The sequence below is a fragment of the Sciurus vulgaris genome (assembly GCF_902686455.1).
Source record: "Sciurus vulgaris genome assembly, chromosome: X".
Classification (NCBI taxonomy): Eukaryota; Metazoa; Chordata; class Mammalia; order Rodentia; family Sciuridae; genus Sciurus; species Sciurus vulgaris.
The window spans coordinates 85,691,436-85,703,062 of NC_136471.1; positions in this window are offsets into that span (position 1 = coordinate 85,691,436).

Sequence of the window (11,627 nt, forward strand, 5' to 3'; positions counted from 1 at the left end):
TGGTACTGATGATTGAATCCAGGGGCGCTTAACCAGTGAGCCATATACCCAGCTCTTTTTTTTGTATATTTTATTTAGAGACAGTGTCTCACTGAGTTGCTTAGGTCCTTGCTAAGTTGTTGAGGCTGGCTTTGAACTCTCGAAACTCCTGCCTCGACCTCCCAAGTCACTGGTATTACAGGCAGGCACTACCATGCCCAGTTCCCTTATGAATATTGATGCAAATATCTTCAACAAAGCATAGAAAACATTTGAATAGCTCATTGAAAGGATTATACATAATGCTAAGTGGGGTTTATTTCTGGAGTGCAACAATGTTATGCTAAAATCAATCAATGCAATACACCATATTATCAGAATAAAGGAAGAAAAATCACATGATATATCCCAATTCATGAACAAATTGCATTTGATAAAATTTAATACTGTTCCATAATTTATAACAACAAAAGTAAGAAGAGTAGGAAAACTACCTCAACACAACAAGGGCCATATAAGAAAAACAGGCAACACCACCCTTCATGTTGAAAACATTTCCTCTAAGTTCAGAAACAAGACAAAGATGGCCATTTATACTATTTTCATTCAACACAGAACTGGAAGTCCTAGCCAGAGCACTTAGGCAAGGAGAAGAAATAAAGGCCATTCAAATTGTAAAGGAAGGATTAAAATAATCTATTTGCAGACAACATAACGATTCAACAAAAATAGTGTTAAAAGTAATAAATTTAGCAAGATGCAGGATATATTATCAACACAAAATCATTTGTTTCTTTTTTTTATTTTAAATCTATTTTTGTTTGTTCTTATTAGTTATACATGATAGTAGAATGTATTTTTTTCTTTTTTTTAAATCTTTTTTTATTTGTTTCTATACACTAAAATGAACAATTGAAAAAGGAAATTAAGAAAATGTTTCCATTTATGATCCTATATAAATGAATAAAACACTTGGGAATAAACTTAACCAAGGAAATTAAATATGTATTTAAAAACATTTAAATAAGCCGTAATAGAATTTATGGATAAGTAATACAATGGAGATGAGGGAACAACTAGTCATAATCTGATATAATGTACTTATACTACCTTTGAAGTGGCACAGTGGTGTTTGAAAGAGGACTTGTATTGGTTGCATATGTATTCTGATCAAGGGTACCACTAAAATATAAAAAAGAATATGACATGCTGAGAGAGAAAGAGGAATCATTTAAAATATTCAGTTAACACCAGAGAAGGAAGAACTAGAATGGAAGAAAACAAGAAAGAAAGAGCTAGGACAATGAATATAAAATAGTAACAAATATGATAGATATTATTCTAACTATATCAATAAATAACTTTAAACTTCAGTAGTCTAAATATACCAATTTAAAGACAGAGACATTTAGATTGAATAATGAAAATAAAAAGATATACAAAATTTCTCTATAAGAAAACCTTTTTATGGTCAAGTATGTTAGTGTTTATTTACTTATTTGTAATGTTTTATTGACATATTTATACATAATACTGGGGTTCATTTTGACAGAATCATACATGTGTCATCCTATTTATTTTTAAATGGTGCTTTATAGATATACATAAAGGTGGGATTCACTGTGGTATATTCACATATGTACATAGAATAATTTGGTTAATTTCATTCTACAATTCCTCCCTTTACCCATTCTTCTTCCCTCCCTGTTTATCATCTTCCTCTACTCCAGTGATCTCCCTACTAAATATAACTAATAGTAATATTACTATTATAATATATAGTACTATCACATTGAGTAATAATAAGGGATAGAAAATATGTGCCATGTTAACTCTAATCAAAAGAAAGTTTGAATATTTATATTAGTATAAGACAAAGCAGACTTCACATGAAGAAAATTTGCCAAAGATAAAAAGGGGCATTATATAATAACAAAATAGTAAATCATCAAAAAGACAAAAAATACTCAATACTAATATGCCTAAAACTAGAGCAAAATGTATTAGAAAAAAAGATAAATATAACCAAAAGGAAAATACATGAATTCACTATTATAGTTGAAGTTTTTAAAAAGAAATAGATGAAATCACTATCATAGTTACAGAGTTAAGCACCCCTCTATCACTACTGGTCAGAACCCACAGGCAGAAAATCAGTTAAGGACATATTTGTGTTGAATATCACTATCTACCAAATACATCTGACTAACTATAGACTGTGTCATCCCACAATAGCAGTGTGCACATTCTCTTGAGTTCACACAGAATATTCACTAAGAAAAACCATGTTCTGAGCATAAAACACACTTTGACAACTGTGAAAGCATAGAGATCAGACAAAGTATACTTTCAAACCATGATGGAATTAACTAGAAAATGATAATGGAAAGATTTCTGGGGAAAATTCATAAAGTATTTGGAGATTAAGCAATATACTTGTTAATAACACGAATCAAAAAATCTTGAGAGGAACTTATACATATTTTGAGATAAATAACAATTATCAAAAATAGTGAATGCAGTGAAAGTAATGCAGAGAGAAATTGATAGCCTTAAAATTTTGCAAAGGAAAAAAATATGTAAAATCAATAATCTAATTTTTCATCTTATGAAACTAGAAAAAGTAATTGAATCCAAGTTAATCAGAAGAAAAGACATAAATTAGAGCACAAAGCAATGAAATAAAAAACAAAATCTATAGAAAAAAATATCAAAAAATTTGATCTTTGAAAATATCACTAAAATTGACAAACCAGCAAAAAGGTTAAGAAGGGAAAAAAGCACTACAAATTGCTATTACCAGAAATTAAAGAACATCCATAACTTCCAATCCCATGGACACTGAAAGGATAATAAGGGATATTATGAAAAGGCTATGTACTTTTAAATTTGATAAATTTAATGAAATGTTTAATTTACTAGAAAGACCCAATGTATCGAAATTTGCACAGAGGATAATCTTAATATCACTAAGTATATTAAAGAAACTTAATCAATAACTAATTTTTGAAAATATAAATCATCAGTCTCAGATGATTTCATTGGTGAACTCTACCAAATATATAAGAAAATTATAACAGTACTCTTATTACCTCTTTCAGAATATTGAAACAGAAGAAATTCCTCCTAAATCAGTCTATGGGGCCAGCATATCTCTAAAAACCAAAGTAGACTGTAACACTATAAGAAAAACAATACACACCTATCTTTCATGTGCACATATGCAGAAATCCCCAATATAATATTAGCAAATGAAATCCAATAATGTATAAAATGAATTATATACCATGAGCAAGTGGGATATTATTGAAATTCATCACAGACTAAAGATGAAAAAACCATAGGATTATGTCATTAGATATCCCACTCATTGCTATTTTCCCCAAATATCGATAATTGGCATACTACATCAATATAGCCACCTCAATGTTCATAGAAGCATAATTCACAATAGCTAAATTATGGAATATGTATTATGTTTATAAATAATAATAAAATTACATATAAATATGTAATATTATATATTATATATTAAATATAAACCTATGATATATATAATTATGTTTATATATACATATAAATATTACAGGTATAAATATATATAATTTATATTTTATTTACATACTTATATAAATATAAACATATACTTATATGAGTGTTAATATTTATGTTAATATATAAATATTATTATAAATATTTATATTAAATATAATAATCCAAATATATGTAAATCATATTTATGTGTATTATATATTTATATATGTATTTACACATAAACATACATGCAATATATAATAGAGTTGACATAATATATATGAACATAATAAATATAATGTATGAGATATATTTATATATAAATAAAATATATACATGATTATAAATTTATATATAATTTTATATATTCATATGATTTTATATTGTATATACATATGAATTTTATAATTTACATTTATACTATACATTTATGTATAAATATGTATATATTTATATAAATATATAATACATTTACATATTAATATATACTTATATGTTATATATTATATGTTATATATTTATAAATGTACAATACATATATAAATATATATTTATATAAATGTATTATATTTACAATAAATATATAATACATATATAAATTTATATATAAATATAAATACATATTTCTAGAAACTTTATTCATAACAGCCAAATATTAGATGCAACCCAGGTGTCCTTCAATGGATCGAATACCATGAATCCCACTCAGCAATAAAAAGTAAACCCAAACTTGTTACACACAACAACTTGTATAAATCTCAAGGGTTTTGAGTGAAAAAGATACTTAACGGCTATCCACTCCTTGATATTTATCCAAGAGAACTAAAATCAGCATACTGTACTGATACAGCCACTTCAATGTTTATAGCAGTAAAACTCAAAATAGCCCCAGATGCCTGTCAATAGATGAATGGATCAAGAAAATGTGGTACATACACACAATGGAGCTTTACTCAGTCATAAAGAAGGACAAAATTATGTCATTTCCACAAGAACAGATAGAAATGGAGAAAATCATGCTAAGTGAAATAAGCCAGACTCAAAAAGCCAAATATTTTTCTCATACATTTAATCTAGAGCAAAATAGGGCAAGAAGGCAGTGGGGGAAAGGATGAGATATAAAGATATAGGGAAGTTCATTGGAATGGAAGAGGGAGAGCAAGAGGGCAGGAGGGAGGAAGGAAGGTAAAGAGAAAGAAACATGGAATGATTTAACAAATTCTCTTATATACATATATAAATGTACCAAAGGATGTTTCACCTGTATATATATGTGGAAAGTACCAATCAAAAAGAAAGAAGGGAGAGTAAGATCAGAAGAATAGAGGAGGGAGAAAAGGGGGAGGGAGAAGGGGAGGAAAAGGGGGAATGGAAATTGAAATAGAATTCCTTGTATGTATAATTTTGTCAGAAGGAATCCAAATAATGTGTATAGTTATAATGCTCTAATTTTTTTAAAAAAACTAATTATAAAAATCTTTGAAATTTATTTATAAGTTTTTCATTTATATATTTTTAAATAATAGAAATGGAGAATAAATTAGACATTTCTAGGGGTTAGGGACCAAGGTGGGAGTAGTAGGAAGGAAGTAGATGTGGCTATTAAAAGGCAATATGAATAAAAAATCTGAATAAAATCTGTGAATTATATCAAAGCCAGAGTCATACTTGTGATATCGTACCACTCTTGTAAGAGTGGTAAAGCATGCATGGGATCACTTGCATCTATAATTATCTCAAAAAAACTTACATTAAAATCTCGCAAATTCTTTTTTCAAGACTAATATTTTATTCTGTCATCCTTAACATTACAACAGGTTATTTTTTGATGGCTAACCAACTTTGCATAAGGTCTCTGACAATGAACAGGTAGGCCACTGGCTCAAACTGACATTCCTGATTTTCAGAGTCTCTACTCTGGCACATCAACACATTTGAAAATAGTCATCTGGCTTCCTGTGAGTTGGACACCATCAATATTCAAGAAGTCTGCATGACCAACCACCTCATGAGTGTGGTATACTAGAGAGATAAAAGCTTGAAATACTTGAAGTAGCTGTTTTCCCTGAGACAAAGTGACATGGAAGATAGAATACCTTGATTCAGAGCCCTAAGAGGGCTGTGACCATGTTCTCTGAGGTCTGAAACATAAGCAGAAGATGAAATTAGACTTCTGGGATAATTTGTAGATGAAGATATGGGTTTAGCAGAAAGAAGGACTAAATGAGCTGCCTAGCAAAAATGATGTGCTGCTTTTTGTACATAGTGTCAAGTCAAAGCCATCAAACATCTCTCAGAAATGTGAGAGGTTGGGATTATCAATAGGATGAGCAAATAAATCTGGTCTGGAAACATAGGTTTCCATTAAAACTTCCTAACAGGAGTGGAGAGGTTTTTCCTCTATTTCAGGTAAGAAAGAAGTTGATTTGAGGTTATGACAAGTCTTTGAGGCAATTTCAGGTCCTTCCAACAATAGGGCCTGATATTTGAGTATGCATAGATTCCCTTTAGAATTTAGGATTCTTCCTATGTCATGGGAGGTAAGTACAGTTAGGAGCCTTCCCAGAATAAGTTTATGTGACTCAGGGACTAATAATCCCACTGCAGTCACAGCTCTTAAGACATCCAGATCCCCCCTTGGCCACCTTGTCTAATTCTTAAGTATCCCACTGGCTAGGGAATGGCCCCTAGTGATTGAATAATCATTCCCATTGCCACTCCATTCCTTTCTGGAACATATAATTGAAAAGTTGACTGAGTGGGTAGGCCTAGATTAGGGTCTTGGTAAGAGCTATTTTTAATGTGTTGAAGGTTTTCCTCACCTCTGGAGTCCAATTAATAATTGCCTGTGAATGTTCCTGTGCTTCCTTAAGGCATTCATAGAGGGATCTTGCCTTTTTAGCATATCCAGGGATCCAAATTCTACAATATCCAGTTATTCCCAGAAAGGCCTTGAGTTGTTTAACTATCTGAGGAGGGGGATATGAGAGTATGGGTTGAATTCTTTCTGGGTCAAGTTTTCAAATCTTACCTTCCAGTATCATGCCCATGTAAGTAACCTGGGGTAGGCATAACTGAGTCTTCTCTCTATATCCCCTAGTGGCCAAGAAATTAAGGAAAGAGCCAGTGCCCTCAGAAATTTTTTTCTGAAGTTCCAGACAAAACAATGTCATCTACATACTGAAGTAACATATCAGGTTATGACCATTCCATGAGGTCTTGTGCCATTGCTTATCCAAACAGATGGGGACTGTATTTAAATTCCTGTGGAAGGGCTGTCCACGTACCTTGTCCTGCCTTACAAGTAGGACCCTCAAAGGCAAATAGAGGTTGGCTTTTTAGATGCAAAGGAATGCAGAAAAAGGTATCCTTCAAATCTAGGACAGTATAATAAGTAGTTCCCTTGGGAATTTGGGTAAGGAGAGTATTTGGGTTTGGAACAACTGGATGCAAAAGGACTATTACTTCATTTATAATATGAAGGTCCTGAACTAATCCCCAATTATTGGGGCCCTTTGGGACACCCAGTATAGGAGCTTCCTCTGTATATATGAAGCAAATTGGGTCAATAATTTATTTTTAAGAATGATTTCCTCCATCTGTGACCCTGGCTCAATATTAGTGTGTTTGGCAGTGGCCTCCTAGAACCCCCATAGAAAGGTTACCAGTAGCTCCTTTTCCCCTTGAATTACAGTGGCCGCTGGGCATAACTGAAAATCTTAACTTGGGCCCTCCTCAATCCTTCTAACACAGAGTATGTAAAGTGTTGTCTGTCTCATTCATTTCCGTCTCTGTCACCATTCCAGTTTGGTTCAGTGAGGGGAACCGCCTGACTCCCCTTGGGGATGTTCCAACTCTTGCCAGCCATGGTTACTTTCCATACCCCTGCTGTATAGTAGTTGTCTCCTGTTTCAATAGCTTTTTCTAAGACACTTTGTTTTTCCAAAGTTAAAGTTTGACTCAAAGCAACCTAACATCCTTCCAACCTAAGTCATAAATATTTGATAACTGCTATTAGGTTTGAAGATTGCTCTGGGTTTTCAATGTAGTTCCCTAGGTCTTTAGGTCCTTTAATTCAGTTAACGTAAAAGGGATATGTACTATCTTGGGTCCAAATTTGTGAGCTGTAGTCTCCGTTCAGCAAAAAAATTGAACAGGGCAAAGATGGCAAGCAAGAAGTAGGTTTATTGCAAAGGTGACAGAGATACACAGATAGACTTCTAAAAGAAAGGGAATCTGGAGGGGAGTTTTGGCCTGTTCTTTTTATGGTCTCTGGAATTTCCTCCTTTCCATATCTCCTCCCCTGTCAATGTGCTCCTCACTATTTATTGATTAGTGCCCCCTCTGTCCATGCATCTGTTTTAGCTTTTCTATTGGATCCCCAGCTTAGGAGCATGAGTATGGAAATGTCTGATTGGGTCCCCCACTTGTGTCCATGAGCACTTTTGTCAAGCAGGAATTTGGCCTCATCAAAAGACCCTCTTTATTCCCCTTTGTTCTGGCCCTGACCCCAACCTCCTCACTTGCTATCTTGCTTTACCTGCCTAAGCCCTTCTACATCTCCTTCACCCTCAGTAGCTTTTGTTTTTTTTTTTTTTTAAACTGGACTTCTCCTTCGTGACTAGAAAGGGAAATAAAGGGGTTCCAAGGTCTTGGGGTCAGTGCTCTGTGTAGACTACAGTCTAATTACAGGGAAATTCATGTTATAATTGTTTTTATGGGGTATAGAGACACAGAACTTTGAAATAACCCTGAACTGCTTTGGGAGATTGACATGAATACAAAATAACCACAGGCATCCAGGGCACCTTTTAGTTCTGGCATTCTTACATTAATTGAAATAAAATGTTTGCATGTGTATTTTTCCTAATGAACCATTGTTGTTTTGTTTGTAATGGGGATTGAACCCTGGCATGCTTCACCACTAAGTACATCCCTAGTCCTTTTTAAAAATTTTTATTTTGGTACAGTCTTGCTAAGTTGCCTAGTCTGACCTGGAACTTGCTATTATCTGGCCTCAACCTTCCAAATCACAGGGATTACATCTCAAGTAAAGGCCATCCTGTGAGGTTAAACATTCTAATTATGTCCTTTGCCCTGGAGAAAATGGAAGTAAGGATGCACCCCAATGGCACCTACAGAAAAATTCAGATTCAAGAACTAAAAGAGTACAGATAATTAGAAAGTCATGGGCCAAGCCCATGGTAACTTGGTACCCTTCCAACACTTATACAATACACATGCCAACAATTAGTTCCAACACTTTTTAATGTCTGTTCAGCATGAGATCAATACCTTTATCCAGAAGCCATAAGTCCCCAGACTAGTATACCCAAGAGGAATAGCCTTCCACCAGTTTCCCCACTTGCATCACAGGACTTCCATCTTCTCTCATTTAAACAAGTCTTACTCCTTTTTAATAAAATGAAGTGCTTTACAGTACTTTAATCAAAACATAGCTGAAACATTTGTACACATATAACATTATACCTGTTAGAATTTAACTCTTAGTAACTGTTTAAGACCCAGAAACAAGCAATCTTGAAACTATTTTTTTAATTTACCAATTTACAAAAACACATTTAATAAACCCAAATATATGTTACCTTATGGAATTCAAGAAGCCAAGAGTAGTTGAATTTATATTTAGTTGATGTTTTAGTATTACAGCTTTGCAAATTAATCAGATGTCTCTTCTAACAAACACATTTATGAAGATGAATCCCATTTATATTGAAACTATTTTACCCATTTCTAACTTAGGTTACCCATGAAAACTAAGGTATCATATAAGTCTAATTAACACTTTAAGTCAGTTATTTCTGCCAAAGAAAATTTCTTAGAAGCCATGGACATTGCACTTTAAACATTTTATAGAAACTGACACTCTGACTGTAATAGTGGTCTACCTCACGCTTTGAATATAGCTACTGCTGCTCTGTCACTGAGGTTTTTTTGTTTGTTTTTTCTTGTAGGTGTTGTTTTTGGTATTTTTTTGTTGTTGTTGTCATTACAGGGGATTGATCCCAGGGGCATTTAACCACTGAGTCATGACCCCAGGCATTTTTTAATATTTTATTTAGACACAGGGTCTCACTGAGTTGCTTAGGGGCCTCACTAAATTGCTGAGGCTGGCTTTGAAATCACAATCCTCTTGCCTCAGCCTCCCAAGTTGCTGGGATTACATGTGTGTGCCACTGTGCTTGGCTGAGGCTTATTTTTAAATGGACATATTTTTCTTTCCCTCTTCTCTGTTTACTCCTTCCTTACCTGAGGGCAGGGAACAGGAACACCCTTTCCTCATGGTAGGCTGAATTATCTGTCTTTGAGCACACACCTATCACAGGAACTAAGCAATTAAAATTTAAGGGATAGTGTCAGAATATTAAGAAATTCCACCTCCCAAATTAACAATGGAATCACAATTCCTTCATAGGGAACACCTGAAATGAAGCCTTTGCATAGCCTCCTTAAAAACCCTCTATTCTCCCTGATTAGCAGAATCACAGCCTCAGAGAAAAGAATCACCTGTGTCCCTCTCCCACCAGCAAAGCAACAAACCTTCTTCCTCTTTTTTCTCAAAACCATGTCCCTATCATTGAATTGGTATCAGGAGCGTAAAACCAAGCTTTCAGTTACGTGGTCACCTAGAAAAACATGGGGGTTAGTAATTTCGAATGCATCTTTACACTTACCAATTTAAATTGATTGCTTTTATTAAAGTTTTTTTTTCTTCTTTTTTATGGAACGCTTCATGAATTTGCGTGTCATCATTGTGCAGGGGTCATGCTAAACTTCTCTATCATTCCAATTTTAGTCTATGTGCTGATGAAGCAAGCATTTTGTTAAAGTTTTATTTAAGTCACATAAACTGAAAGGCATTTAGATTTATTTTAAATGTATGAGTACTCTTTTATCTATAAGCCAAATTTAATATCATGTACATGGCATAGTCATGAGCACATATACAGACACAACATACAATACACAGATTAAAGCCTTGCCCATTACAGTGGTGCATACCTGTAATGCTAGTGTCTCAGGAGCCTGATGTAGGAGGATTGTGAGCTTGAAGCCAGCCTTAGCAACTTAGTAAATACCTAAGCAACTTAGTAAGACCCTGTCCCAAAAAAAAAAAAAAAAAAAAAAAAAAAAAAAAATATATATATATATATATATATATATATGCACACACATACATAAAGTCTGGGAATGTGGCTCAATGGTTAAGCACCCCTGGGTTCAATCCCCAGTATCAAAAAAATGAATAAAAATAAAATAGACCCTGTCACATATTTTTACAGTATGACCCAGACATGAAATGGGCTCAGACAAAAAAATTTATACATATGGTATCTGTTCATTGTTCTTTCCTGTCCATAGGCCTAGAAATTTTATTCCCCACTTTTTGTAGGTCAACCCCCAATTTATTGTAGATTTCTTGTATATTCTGGGCCCCTGTATGCTCAATCCCACTTACTAAGCCTTACATACCCCCATCCCATTTTCCTGGGAATGACCTTGTGTTTCTGAATAGAGTCTCAACCCCCTCTTTTTGGGATTTCTTGCATTCACATCTCATCACACTCATATAATTTCCAGGATGTCCTGAAAACCAAGCTAGAGAACAGATTTTCCTACCTTGGTCCATGCCCAGCGTTACCTGATCACTGCAGTAATTGTTTGATCCCTCTCCCTGAATTGCCTATCCACATCTGATCCACTTCACATTTTGGGTGCTTCGTGGGCTTCAGGGATGGCAGTTTCTTCCCCTGCTCTAAGGCCACCACAAGAAGGCAGTGGGATGCTTTAGCTCTGAGAAGGGGAGTTCCCCACAACCCCAGGTAATGTACGGAGCCTCATACCAAGTGCCAAAATGGTTACAAATACTGAGGTGCTGCAAAAAATCAAACACTGTTCCAAAGTGGGTGGGCAAGGTAACCATTTACTTCTACCAGAAAGGCATGGTACCAGAATCTGACTAGCCAGTACACCTGCGCAGGCAGTTTGGCCTGTCTTCTAGGGTAGCTCTGTCCTTCATCCCACTGGAGGAGTTCACGCTACCCTCTATGCAATTGGCTAATATTTAAGTTAGGGCTGGCAAAGGGAAGGGC